Source organism: Seriola aureovittata, chromosome 9 (assembly GCF_021018895.1).
Source record: "Seriola aureovittata isolate HTS-2021-v1 ecotype China chromosome 9, ASM2101889v1, whole genome shotgun sequence".
NCBI lineage: Eukaryota > Metazoa > Chordata > Actinopteri > Carangiformes > Carangidae > Seriola > Seriola aureovittata.
The window spans coordinates 15895685-15911052 of record NC_079372.1 but is presented as its reverse complement, the minus strand read 5'-3'; the positions used below and the strand labels follow the sequence as shown (position 1 = coordinate 15911052).

The following is a 15368-nucleotide window of genomic DNA, read 5'->3' as shown; positions in this document are numbered from 1 at the left end:
CTCCTTCAATGAAAACTGTATTGAATATATCAACTTAAAGCTATTTAAGTGGCTTTAAGTTGATATATTCAATCGAGATAAATAGATTTTTATAATTAGGATTTTCAAGTATTCTCCTCAACAGTTCCTCTGTTGTCAAATATGTTGCCTATATGGAATTGATGGTGCGGGGGTGGTAGGTGACCAGTCAGTAGCAGCATCAGTCACCTCTGTGCTCTTGCTGTGCTGCGTACAGTGCAAGTACATCCATCTGTCTTCATATAACAATATAATATTTGTCAGAAATATTTTCTGCATCTGTTGATTTTTTGGGCTCTGGGAAAGTTTGTATTTTAACAACCAAAACATAAATTGATTAATTGACAAAACTGTCAGCAGATCAATCAAAAATGACATCACTAGCTGCAGCTCTAGTGATTTTATTTTATAAAACATGATTTGAATATATTATTTCTGATATGTTAACATGTAAGCAGCATTTTAAAACTAATTAAAAACAGTATCAAAACGAATTTACATTTAGGTATTTTAATCTAAAACAATTCATTACATTGTATTAACTGGTTGTCGGTTTTGCCTTTACGGCACCCTTTCATTTCCAATGTTAGCTTGTCATTTCATTACCGTTATAAAATGTTATATATTATCTAATTTAGGTAAACACTGGTGATGAGTTGTGAGCAGTGAGACAGTAGAGCATTAGTTGTTGTAGAGATATGTTTTAATGTCAATATAGAGTTTATCATTTCATTTTGGTAGTCTTTCTGTGGCTGTGGTGGTTGAGTTAGTTTTTTACCTTTTCGATATTAACTTCCATAATAGATACCTGCTTTCTTTTCATTCAGGAAATGTTTTAGCTGTTGGGTAATTGAACAGTATTAAAATCAATGTGTGCTGAAGGCTAAATAATTGTATTAGCAGTGCTGGACTAATTAAGCAATTATGTACAAGTACTTCCACACCACTAAACTTCAAAAGGGAAATATTGTACTTTTCTACCGTTTTGTACAAAATGTATTTGCTGTTGCATTTGAGTTGTCCGTACACATACAAAAATCCTTGTTAGCTTAGCTCAGTCACTAGCATGATAATAATAATAAAATAAATGTATTCAACATATTATTATCATTATATATAATATTATTTATTCAACATATTTGTAACATTATCTCATGTCTCATAACCATCTGCAAACCACTGCTCTTCTGTGGAGCCGGTTCAATGAAACTGAATGGTGCAACCCAGCTAAGACTAGAGGAAGCTCTGGGCTCTCTAAAAGGTCAGCGCTGTCAAGACAGTTTACCATTGGTCAGCGGTGTGAATGCACCAAAGTTGAACTCTACACTGACAATTCGCACGGATTTATTTCTCCTGCTCAAGCAGATCCTCCTCTCACGGCGATAGGTGTCCAGAGTTTCAGACTGTTTCCTCTCCGTGACTGTGGCGTTCCTGATAATAGAAATGCATGTTATTTTACAACCAGTAACTGATGACAGATTTGTAAAAGTCATCAGATTTTTTTTTTCTTTTCAGAAAATAAGAAAAGCTGTGCAGCCGTTAATATACGGAAGCAATAAAGATTAATGAAATGTTTTGAATGGAGCTGCAAAGTCAGGAGAAAAAGACAACAACAGAATAACAGAGTTAGTAACTGTCCAACAAGATGAGAACAGGCTGTTCTGTGCAGACCATCAGACCTGGGCGAAAGCGTAATTAAACTGACTTTAAAAGCTCACCTTGTATTATGTGCTCTCATTGCCATGTGAATGTATGTGTGTACAGTATGTGTGTGTGTGTATGTGTGTATGTGTGTAGGTGGTCTCATTGTACCTCTAAGTCCACAGTAAGCTACTTCATTTGTCCTGTAAGAAAACTGCTGCCTGGTTAACCATGATTAATACCCACTGAATAGTTATCTGCGGTTTCGGCTGTGAGGCGCCAGGTCTGCTGTTGTGAACCAGCACAGTATCTTCATTAATCAAAGCAGGAGCTGCTGTCTAGTTAGCATTCATCATGGGCTGTATTATGATATTCAGATGATTCAGTGTGGGGGAGTGTGTGTGTGTGCTGACCTGGCCTGAACGGGCCGGAGAAATCGATGCATGTGGGGAAAGGCTGTTCTCAGCAGTAAGAGGTCCGGAGCTCGGTAATCGAGTCTTTCTCTGCAGAATTAATGAGAGGGCTTTTCGTGTCGTACGGGCCATGGAGATCTGTCGACTTCCAGCCCGACACCGGCCTAACAAACGGAGGAGACGGTGATGTCGGGCCAGAGACTTACAAGGGACGATAAAGGCCAGAAAAAAAAAGAAGGAGATGAACGCGTGACTCTGGCCTCTTCAAACACACACAAGCAAACACACACACACACACACACACACACACACACACGCGCACAGGACTATAAAAAGGACAGAGAGCAAGCAGGAGTCAAATACACAACACAGGCAAGCAGTGAGAAAATGCAACAAAGTATTCACATCTTTTACTTCAAGTGATAGTTTGGGTTATTCGACGTGAGGTCGTGTGAGGTAATTATCTACAGTAAATGTATTACCTGCAGTAGATTTGGATCGGGGCGTTCTGAGTTCAGAGAGGCAGCAGGGGGTACGGGCAAAGACTCTGAGTGATGTGCTGCTGTGGACGGGGGCAATCTGCAAAAACGAGTTTTAGCTACTTTAAAAACTCGCCCACAGAAAAAAATAATATCTGTTAAATTCAGTGGCGGCTGCTGGTCTTATAAGGAGGGGAAGCTCATTTTTGGCCTACATCATAAAATGTGTCCGTTTATTTATATGTAAATTTGCAGAGTGACAGAAGAGAGTCGCCAAACACAACGCTAGTCGTTTTTAACAAAGACAAAGTCGCTGAGGATCAGTAACGTCTCCAGATCAACTCCGAACGACGGAATTAAAAACTTGAAAACTGCTCCGGTGGATGCTTATACTTCAAGATCGCTGATTCGCTCATTTTGCTGTCAATCAAAAAGGGACTCAGCCTCAGACAGATCATCCAATCATCATGCAGAAGCCGAGCATCCGGGCCAGCCCGCTGCCCCATAGACCCCCAGAGACGCTGAGCGTCCGATGGGCGGGACAAAGCCCAGCATTTATCCAATGACCGTCTAGTTTCGCTGCAGTGGAACAACCCACTCTATGCTTCCCCATTGAAGTCAGTAGACGCTCGGCGTCTGCACTGTGTAAAGCACTGTGGCGCTGCGGGGATGAATGAGAAGAAGTTGTGTCGGTTACCTGTGATAAGTAGCTGATTCTGAACAAAAGATGAACGTGTTCTAGTGCATATTTAGTCAATGAAATGTACACACAACACTACATATTTGACCACTTATTTTGTTGACATTTAAGGGGAAGCTGAGCTTCCCTTGCAGTCACAGAGCAATCGCCACTGGTTAAATTGTACGCTTTATTTAGAATATTTTCACCACTTTCTCTTATCATCAAACAGCCCTTTCCTTTGGAACTACAGTTTTACAACCTATCTCGTTGTTGGTAAATTGACTTTCATCCAGTTTTAAGCCTCATTTTTAAGAAAGACTTTTTACACCTTAGTCCTTTTCAACTATTTGTTTTAATCGGATGAAGGATTTTAGTCATCGGACGGCCTGTGTCTGCCTCTTGTGAAACTACTTCAGTCAGTGTTTCTACGGATAATAATCACCTGGTCGGTCACCTCTGTGGAAAATTCAGCTCCAGGTAAAAACGTCCTGAATGACTGACAATGAACAAATAAACAAATACAAGATGCTAACTACGCTAACTGTTCCGATACGTCTGCTAGAACTCCTGAGTCTGGGTCTGACTGAGGCTCAAACATCTAACCATCTTGATACTCTCTGCTGTTTCACCTGTCAATCTAGCGCAATTAGCGGTGGTGGGGCACAAGGCCTGATCAAACATTTCTCAATGAGGAAGTAAGCGTAGATGTGCTTCCACCCCCTGTTTTCCATCCTTTTTTTTTTACTTTTTATGTGGGAAAACCATTTTAAACAAAATAGTATTTTTACATCAAAACATGTTTGGAGAGGAACGTTGAGTAGTTTTTGGGACACTTTTATGTTTTATGTTTACTGAATAATAGTCCTATATCTTTGTTACCAAGAGAGAGATTCAATCAATCAAAAATAAATAAAATCTTGATCTGATGAACTCTAACTCAGATCTAACTAAAACAGCCTCAACATGAAATCAATATTTTTACATTGACACTGGATCACATGATAATGTAATGTGTAAGCTGCTGCTTGTAGTGACAAACCCACAGAGAGTTAGACTGACTCTGCAGTTCTCCTCAGCTTTACAGAGCGTTTAGCCTCTTCCAGCTCACAGTTGTGGGTTACCAGGTTACGACATTTTACTGTTTTCGTTCAGACACACCGCTCGCATCGGAATCATTTTCAGCATTTTTCAGCAGAAAAGCACTGATAACCTCACTGTGCACCATCTACCAAGCAGCACACAGCAGCCAGGCAAAGCTAGTAACCAGCTACTGAGCACAGTGGGGCATTTAGCAGCTAAAAAACAAGATGTTTACCTCATGAGTTGGTGGAGAACCAAAAACAGAACTAAAGGAAGTTAATGAAATAAGTTAATGAATGAACGCAACTCCAAAGGAATGATCATGATCCACTGTTTGTCAGTCTCTATGTCAAATGAAAAGGTGAGGGTCAGTGTTGTGTTTACAGCTTATTATCAGTCTGTTATCAGTTACAGTAGGGTTTAAATACAACTAACACATTAAGACATCAACAATAATAATAACACTGACTTTAAGCTATTGTTTTCTTGTAGTACTTCCATATTTTCCTGAAGAAATGGAGGTTCTTACAGAGGATGATTTTGAATGGATTTGTAATGGACTGAAGGAAGAAGGATCTGAATACTTTCCTTCTCCACCTCAGGTAAGCAGGCACACAGACACAGACACAGACACACAAGCACACACACATCACACTCTTCCTAGTCATCAGTCATCACAGTCGTGGATCAAACACAGCTCTCTTTACTGCTCCAGCTTTATTGTAACAGTTGGAAGTCCACTCAGGTTATTGCGTTATCTGTATAACGATGAGATGAGGAGGCCGAGGGAAACTTTACAATATTTCTTTATGAGAAGCAGGCACTCATGTGCATTACATGGCGTGGATAATGTGCCATGTAAAAGTGAAGGATTGCTCACAGTTGAGTGATGTAATGCTCCACAAATAATCCTATTTAGGCCTGATGAATATCACAGTCTGAATCTGTCCCGGGCATCCATCTCCTTTATTAGGCAGTGAGTGCATGCTGTTGGTACAGAAGAGCGCAGAGATTATGTTTATAGTATTAAAAGTGAGGGCTCATATATTTAGAGGCAACACAGAGAAAGAAAAAGGCATCTTTACAGGATGACTTCTCTTATTGGTCCTGATTACATTTGATGTCTTTGCATCCTTCACTTTGATGTGTGGAGCTGTTGAATGAAGGTCACAAAGGTTCAGGTACTTCTCCGCGTTGGACACTAGAGGGCCCACTCTGCTCTCTATACCGTCTCCTCCTCACTCTGTCACCCCCAGCGTGAGATATTATTTGTCCCCCTGAAAATTGCCAACGATTTCTCTCTGTTCTTTGTAATTAAAAGGCTATTACTCAGAGGAGACGGTGGATGCAGTATGTATTTGTGCAGACTGTTTGTATCACTGCTGCGCACACACTTCTTGACTGTTAACTGGGGGTAAGTATTATTGCTTTTACATTGATCTCGGTGACAGATAACAGCTATACCGCAACAGAATCGTAAACGGAGAAGGGAACTGAAGACAATTAGCTGAGCTTGTTGTGGCCTTAGGAAACGTAGAGCTAGAAGTACCAAGGATGAGCAGGCCTAAAAGTAGAAACCTGTGAAGTTCCACATTCGCTGCTGTCCATTTCTGACTAAAATGTTCAACAGTCACCAGCATGTGACATAAGCTACAAACCTACAACGCTGATATTAATTTATCTCCATATAATTATTTATCTATTTATCGATTAAGGTTTTCTTTCCAGTTTATACAATTAAAGGTCCCTTATTTTACACTTTCTTTGTGTTTTATTTTAAAGGTTGATATCCATAAGAAGATACAAACTGGCCACCGGTTTGCAGCACAGGCCTTTTTCCTAAATGATGAATGATGAATTAAATGATAACTCCAATGATTGACAATGATTTCTGGTGAGCAGGTGAACCTCAGTAGAACAAAATAAGTGATATAAATAGAAGCATTGTTAAATTTGTTGTTGCTTTCCGCCGCTGGAGACAGCTCTCTGCGAGCAAAGGAATGAAGTTTGCTGCTGAAGTCGCAACGTTTCTGCGTTAGAACGTTTCGCTTCTGCACGTTCTAAATCTCACACTCCCTCTATCGTCCACCCCACCTCGCTCATTAACCCAGCCGCTCTCCTTCACTTCTCCTTCACCTCCTCTTCCCTCTCCCCATCTCCCTTTGGTCCACTATAGAAGTGGGGCTCTCCCTGACCTCCGCCAGCCTCGGCAGACGATCACCACCAGACGGTCGGTCACACAACACTTGGCTGCACCAGGGCACGATGTGGCCTGTGTTCCAGGTCACCTCGGCCTCGGCTGTAGTCAGTGACTCTGACAATAACCAGGTGAAAGAAATAAAGGCCAGCAAAATATCACGGATTTGATCTTTATGCTTGCAGATGACATTAGTCAGCCATCTTGAAGCATCCTTCCTGAGCAAGATGCTCATTCCAAGCATGGATATGAGTGTCAGCTAACTTTCTTAAATGAAAACTGTAAGCCATGTGATAGATATGTGTCAGACTGATGGATCACAGGTCTAACAGGCTTTATTGTCGGTCAGTGTGAGATCTGGCGACAGACTCCTAATGAAGACGTCCTGGGATGAGTCCACGGAGACAGAGCCTGTAGAGAGGACATTGATCAGAGCCGCCAGACTGAAGAGACAGAGACTGGGAAAGGTAAGAGGATAGAATGGAGGAATGTAATCGGTTGGTTCAGTCCAATGACTTCATTCAGTTTGTACAATATCTGTGTGTGCGATCTGTCCCTCCCTTCTCTGTCTCGGTCTCTGCGTGTGTGGCAGGAAGGAGGAGGTTATCCTTAAACTTATTAGAGCAGGTGCAGTGCATTGAAAATCCATTCAGTGTTGCTGTCACAGCGATTCTCTTCCATTGAATTAAGAGGGGTCAATCCCACAAATCAAGAGATTACGCTGCAGGGAGATAGAGGACTAACTGCTCAGTGGTGTACATACAACACACACACACACACACACACATACTGACACACACACACACACACACAGCAATTTAGGTAAGGCAGACACAGATATGGATCCTATGCCAGTATTCAGATAATGTGATTAACGATTTAAATTATACTTATTCTACTATTCTTTTAATAATACTATTTTTTCAAATAGGAAATAAAATGGCAAAAGCTACTTGACTCACTACATGGTCACACATTCGCCCTCATTCTAACACACACACACACACACACACACACACACACACACACACACACACACACACACACACACACACACACACAGTAAACCCTGTCTTGCATGACTGTGCGGTGGTTGCTCTGTAGATGTGCTGGCAGGAGCAGGAGGAGGAGAGCTGCTTGTGATTGTGCTGAGTGGAACAATCTTGAGTTTGGGGACCTTGGCATTCATCACACACTCACACATATACACTGCAGTAGCCCTGCGGCTCAGCCCGCTTTAATTATTACACGGCCAGCTAATCAATAGCAAAGAGGCTAATCCTATTTCATCCCTTCATATTCATTTATGCCCGTGTCAGATTTAAACTACCTGCGCTGTGATTCCATCATACTGTGTATGTATACGACTATGTGTGTGTGTGTGCGTGTGTGTTGCTGCATGTGTACATGTGTGCTGCTGCTTTGCAATAAGAATTAAATGAATTAAAGTTTTCGTTGTAGGACTTCATTTTAATCTCCATATTTGTCATCAGTGTAGAAACACTTGAGTTCTTATTTGAAGCATCTTTATATACAGATAATAACTGTCAATATGACGCAGTTGTAAACTTATAACATATAAATGCATATTTTAGATCAATATGTATATAATATAATAATATAATATATGTTATAAAGTGTTCACGTATTATAATTTTGAGCCATATTAAATATATTTATCATGTATTGGTAAAACCATTATAAGACAATAATAACACTCAATACATTAAAGATAAATGGGAAGTGGAATCTGGGGTTGAGATTTCTGAGGAGGCTTGGGGTAATATCTGGTCCTTCCAGTGGACAACAACCAGTTCTATGGACTGGAGAGAACATTGCTGGAAGAATATTATTAGATTTTTCAGAACACCGTATCAGGAGAGGTACAAAGGTACAGCTATGCCATGCTGGAGCAATGTGGCTCGGCTGCTGCTAACCACTACCATATCTTCTGGGATTGTCCCAAGTTAAAAGCTTTCTGGAGGGATATCAAGGTTTCTTTAAGCAAAATCTTTAATACTCAAATACCTCTGAGTTTTGATGTCCTGTACCTGGGTTATGTCCCCTCTTTTCAATGTAGGAGAGAGATAAAACTGCTGCAAATTCTTTTGGTGGCAAGTAAGAAATCAGTTACAAGAAGATGGTTAAGCCTGATTCCGCCTACTCTAGATGACTGGATTGGAATTATTCTGGAGATATATAGGATGGAAAAATTGACCTATCAAATAAGACTTCAAAAGGACAAATTTTACCAAATCTGGAACAACTGGATTTCATTCATTGCCCCCACGAGAGCAGACTTTATATGATCTCACTGGTAATATCGCTTTGTAATTTACTCATTTAATTTATGACTTGTTTTTGAGGATTATTTCTATGACAGCGGCGGCAGGGGTCCCCCCCCCATGGGTTCTGTACATAGTTAACTGGTCTACCTTTCACTAAGATGTATCAGAATTTTCCCTAAGCGATCTAGTCTGGGCAACCTGTCAACAAAGAACTACAACTAAAATAAAGAACATAACTATGCTCTCACTGTTTCGAATCTAACACCAATCTCACATAGTCTATGTTACTACAGGAGAGTGTGATCTGCATAGATCGAACAAGGTCTGAACCTCGATTTGTGACTGTACATGCTTTGAACTTATAAGCCCTGAGTCTGATGTTGCACATTTTCTGTATTTAAAACAAAAACTGGAATGGCATTTACTTCTGCTGTATTGTTGATGCCATGTAGATGTACTCTTCTGTCCATTCCAAATAAAGATATAATTAAAAAAAAAAAAAAAAAAAACATTATAAGTCCACATTGTTTAGTACCTGTGAGCAGTATATAAGTATTTAATAAATGCTTTATAAGGTTATATTTATTAATGTTTATTGTCTTAAATGGAGAAGTTATAAGTACAAATATTGTACATTAATCATGTGTTAAAATGACTATTAATGCTAAATAGGGGACTTACAGTGTTTTCACAGTATCTTTTCATTTATTTATAAATACAACTGCAAACTCCATTTGCTGATGAAAGCCATGAGATACAGCTTAAAGCTCTGGGAAGTCTACTTTGAGTTTTATATACTTCATATTCTTGCGGGGGTTAATGGAATGTGAAACCAGTTGTGTCTTAGCAGCATGTGTTTGAAAACATTTTGATTGCCATTATTTTACTTACGCGATCTTAAAATGACCCATCAGCATATAAGTAGCCTATAATTTATTTAACAAGTTTTATGGCACATAAATTATCTGGGAAAAGGAGAAGCCTAATACTGTAATTAATAGTTAACAATGTAATTAATAATTTAAGATTTATGTTCTGATTTACAATAGTTAGAGCTATTAGGCTGCAGCCTGCAGGACGGATACTGCTGTATGATGGGGGAACTTTGGATGACAGTGAATACTATACAGCAGTAGGCCCAGATGTACTGTACATACTGTATTATATCCTGTCTCCTCCCTCACACCCCCTCAGTTCACTCTGTAATTGAACTCAATTACAGAATGCAGCCGCTCTTCCAGGCTGCAGCATCTCAGAGGAGTTCGGCGCTGTCTGTCTCGGCACCATCACGCTTCCCACAATATTCCGGCAGCTACGTCCGATGCAGTCAGGCTTTCTTTCAGCTCACTGTACAGCGCTGACCCCTCCACTATACCTGTAATGAAATACAGGTGCTCAGCTGTCCACACTGAAATTTTGATCTCACGTATTGTTGTCATAGATTTTCTCTGTGGGTATTTAGTATGAATCTGATATGCTGTTTTTACTGTAGGCAGAGTGTCAACTACAGAGGGGATAATGAATGTTTAAAACACCCATCCTCTTCCTCCCTCTAAGTATTTATTATCTATTTAATGTGATAATGGTGCAATGAAACTATTTCTGAATTTGCTGACTACCTCTGACCCCACTTTGTGAGTATGATTATATATTTAATCCATAGCATGCTCTCTCTTATGTCTGCAAATTCATTTTCAGGCCAGTTGCGAGCACCCACAGGGACCTCATACTTTGGGATGGCTATATCAGAAGAATAGACACTTATATTTAACTTTTTTGATGTCATCCGTCAGTCTCCCAAAGGGTCTGACTTCTCAGTGGTTTCATACAGTGATTGTCATTTTGCACTATCTTATTAACCACAGGCAGAATTGCATATGAAGGAGTCTAATGTTCCTGCTTTGCAATTATTCCATGATGTATTAGGCTACATCTCTGCTGGGCATGGTCACACATGGAAGAGACCACACCTCACCACACCCAGCTTTGATGTTGAAGGCTGAGGTGGTGGGGTTGTCTAAAACGACACTGGTAGATGGCCGCGTAGCGTCCTCCTGCCGCAGGTTCAAAATAAGCAACATAGTCTTTGCTGCCAAGTGTCAAAACAGCAGTCTGCTACAATGACAAACAGTGTGTACAATGCAATATAAATACATTGAATACTTTTAAGAGGGAACATCCTAATAAACAATTACAGTGAAAAGTTATTACCACAAATGAAGCCTGGTATTGGTCAAGTATCTACTATACTGCCCATCGACTCTCAATGTCAACTGTCCTGAATGCTTTCAAGAAAACTGCAAGACATGTACAAAAACAACATGCATGGCAACCAGTTCTCCTACAGGAACATGTGCAGAGGAACCACGTACTGGTCAGTCCTATCAAAAGCATAAGGTGTCTGCTTAGAGTTGGTTTGAAGAAATGCAACGGATCATTTGACCTGCAGGGGCATTGCACCTTCTTCTCTCCATCAGAAGTGAATGAAAATGCTCTGCAAAGCCAAGTGTCTCAAAACCCTCAAGAAAATACTGCTAACAATGTCCTTTATTTGATTAGATACCGCCATCCCATGTTCTGTCCCATAACATTCAATACAAGAGGTCATATCTACATCACAGTTCATGTTAACATGCAGACTATCAGGCAATGATTCCCAATGGTACGATATAACCGCTTAGTGTTTTTGGGATAAACACTTGGTTGTGTTTTGGAAATCTTTGACAGTGTTCTTGAAAATGTTTGCCTCAGACCTCAAAGCTGCTCGTAGTTGGTCCATGTTAATTATCTATCAGCGCCACGGCCACGCATATTGCTATCCATGCCACACATTATGGATTATGATTTAATAAAATTTCAGGAACCACCTGCGCTCAGTGACTGGATCATATGTGCTTTGATCAGATTGGTTGATTTATATTATTCTTTTTTAAATAGCATCAAATGTACCATGGTGGTCATGTGGGCGTTTGTGTGTGAGTGTGTGTGTGTGTGTGTGTGTGTGTGTGTGTGTGGCCTAGTGGTACATTTGTTTGGTGAAACACACTCAGTCTTAATTTCTCTTCACTTATTTTCTTTCAGTATGGACTTCACTTGGCAGGTGGAGATTGAGATTGTTTTCGGTGATAAACTGGCAACCTATAGCACTGGGGATGATGAAGAGGTTCTGAGGAAAGTTATGAAGCACCCTTTCACAAATTTACAGAAACCAAATAGATAATGGAAGAGAGTGGGACTGATGAGGGAGTGATGTGGACCACAGCCAAATGGTCTGACTCTTTAAGTGTTTCCAAGATTAGAAACCAGCTACTCACTTTTTCCCTCAGACTACTCAGTCTCTTCTGGTTCATTTCCCTGTCATCACACACACACACACGCACAGGCCCCTCTTCTCCTTGCTAACTTGCTAGTGCTAAATTTGAACTGTACACAGAAATGAAGCTAAGACAAACTACTCATTGTCGCTCGAAGACACGTAGATAATTTCACTGTAATTGCTTCATGCACTTTGCAAATCATGTGAAATATTGAAAACCAAAACGTCTGGTTTGCTGTGATTTATGGACCCAAACACAGAGGCACAGTAAATAACGGCTCAGAAAGGCCTTGAATGACTCACTTTGCCTCTCTGAGTGGTTTACAGCACTGCCCCATGCCAAAACACACTTGTTAAATACTTTGTTGAAGACAAAGGGCAGGGAACTAGAGTATATGTAGATTATGCAGACGTTTGTTTGTCTAAAGAGAGCCGTTTTTCTCTGCTCAGTGGTTTATGGTGAAGTGAAGCGACACAGTGATAGAGCTGAGGAAGGAGAGACGACTTTGTATTCAGAGAAACACTGACGGAAATGAAGTCATGCGAACAAAGAAAGTAACTCACCAATGCCATGTTTGTATATGGCATCTTGACTTCGTCTATGTGAATGTGACCTGTTGTCACCCGGTGGTGTGCAGAGCAGATAACAGCCCCAACCGCTGGTTGAGGAATTAAAGATAGTGTCCAACCCTGAGGGCCTTTAAATAGACCACACTCATCACTGACCGTATCTCCACTGGCCTCTTTACACAACGTGACCCCCAGTCTGTAAAATTCAACCCCACACCCAGCCCCCTACCCTCTTCCTCTTTGTCCACAAGGTGACAAGTGGAGGCCGTAGGCTGTGAGTATACCATTAAATACTATGTATTTTATAGGAGAGGTTATTCAACTTTTCAGCCCGTGACCCAAATAAGAAAATTATTGTCTGGCCCCAGGTCTCAAGCTCATTAAAATATATTGGTTTTCATGACATCGAGGGACCCACCGCCAGCTATGGGCCTGTGACCTGTTTTGGTTCCTGATGTAAAGTTTCAGAAATTAAGTCTAACAAGATATTCAACTGGCTATTATTACAGTATACAGTGCATTATCATCCTATAAATTTTCATTTTATTGGATCATCAGTTCAGATCAGAATAAGAATGAAGCAGATTGGTTGCTCACCGCTCTGTTGTACAGACAGATGTTACTAAGATGTTACTGTTAATGGGCTTTGAAAGGAAAGTCAATGATGTTCTTTCTTAAGGAGAATCCAAAATGAATAAAACATATCTTTTAATAAGACTATGGGTCTACAGTCGTGCTAGCAGCTGTGAGGCTGTACTGTGTAAAGAAACCTACCATTAGTCCAAACTTTGTTTTTGATTTTTGACAGTCATAGAGAAATATAATTGATAATTAGCCAGAGATTGGTGTCAGAATAAAGGTCTTTAGCAACCCTTATTAGAAGGGTTTACCATGGTGTGAGCATGTAAGTGTTGTGCATGTATTACAGTTTATTTATGAGGATGGTGTAGGCAGAACATGAACCCTTCAAAGGGTAATTTCTTTCCATTTAAGCCTTCAACTCCCTGGCACTTGTCCGTTCATCCATCCATCCATCCATCCATCTATCCATCTATCCATTCCATTTTAGCTTAATTCAGGGTTGGGTTATGGTGGCAGCAGGCGAAGCAAGGCAGCCCAGACATCCCTCTTGGCAGCAACGTTTTCCAACTCCTCTTGGGGGATCCTGAGGCGTTCCCAGGCCAGATGAGACATATTCTCCCTCCAGCATGTTCTGGGTCTGCCCTGGAGTCTCCTATCAGTTGGACGAGCCCCGAAGACTTCCACTGGGAGGCAGCCAGAAGGCATCCTAATCAGATGCCTGAACCAACTGGCTCCTTTTGACCTGAAGGAGAGCTCCTCAGCCCATCTCTAAGGCCGAGCCCAGACACCCTATGGAGTTAACTCAGGTCACTACCCAGAGATCACGACCATCAGTGGGGATTTGAACATAGATCGACTGGTAAATCGAAAGCTTTGCCTTCCAGCTCGGCTCCTTCTTCACCACAATGGACAGCGCCCACTTTACTGCTGACAATGTTCCCATTCGCCTGTCAAACTCCCGCTCCATTCTACCGTCACTCATCAACAAGACTCCAAGATACCTGAGCTCCTTCACTTGGGGAAGCAACTCACCCCCAACTCAGAGAGTGTGTTTTTATTAGCTTACTGTAACAGTAACATGATGGCGCAGCACTGTCAGGTATAGTGCAGAGCAGCACTTTGTTCTGAGAACAGTAGGTATGGAGGTGTCTAGAAGAAGAGTCTAATGTTTTTGTGTCCAGTGATGACTCAGATAATTCAGAAGCAGAACCACAGGTCAGTTCAGGATACAGTCCATGTAGCGTCTAAGCAAAGTCTGGTATTTTTGAGGTTTGATGACCAGAGAGGGGAATGACAAATTTGCTATATTTCGAATCAGAGTCTATGGGCTAGAAAAGGGGTGACCTGTGTAAAGGACCTCTTTGTATCATAACGGTAACCACCATTTCCCATCTATATGTTCATAAATGAGGTCTTTTTAAACTTTTTATAATGAAGAACAATGGAGACAAAATGGTGGTCTGTCCCATTGTCACTTTTTTAATGACGTACGTCAGAAGCGTGTCACCTTTTTAGTGACATCCAATCTTTCTCAGTTTGTAAAATACAGTGCAAAAACAAAGCAGAACCGACCACCTTTGTCCAACAAGTTTTAAGAAGGTTCAGGTTATGGGAAGGTAACACGTCATTAAGTTCTCGTAATGGAAAAGCTGCTAATAACCCAGATGTTTTGGTCCTGTTCAAGGAAGGGGTTTTTGACACCCTTTCAAATGTACAGTATGTGACACAATTATTGATCCCAGCACTCTCACTGCTATAGTCAGTGTGGTCCAGGAGGACATAAAGAACACTGCTAATCAAAATGCAGTTGTGGACTCCTCTACACTGCTACCATATGAAACACTGGCTGGAGGATGTGATGGCACACATCAAACTGGAGCAGCTAAAGCATACCACTCTTGAATCGACCAGGACGTTTTAAAAGATCTGGCAACCTTTCCTGCCCCAATTTGAAAATTGGAGAAATCCTCATTAAGGTGAATGATTTCACAACATCCGGTTTCAATCAAAATATTTGAATCATGTCAGTATTTGCATGGTGATCCATCTGACAGTTCACTACAAATGTCAACCTGCTAGTCAGGGATCATCAAAGTCATTTG

At 40.9% G+C, this 15368-nt stretch overlaps 1 long non-coding RNA gene across 1 annotated transcript in view; it reads right to left on the bottom strand.

Annotated features, from left to right (window-relative positions):
• Positions 1 to 778: 778 nt before the first annotated feature.
• Positions 779 to 15368, bottom strand: part of LOC130174331 (uncharacterized) — a 39027-nt gene continuing 24437 nt past the window's right edge. The window contains exon 3 of the long non-coding RNA XR_008828579.1: positions 779 to 1449. This is a non-coding gene — a long non-coding RNA (uncharacterized LOC130174331). The remainder of the gene's footprint in view (positions 1450 to 15368) is intronic.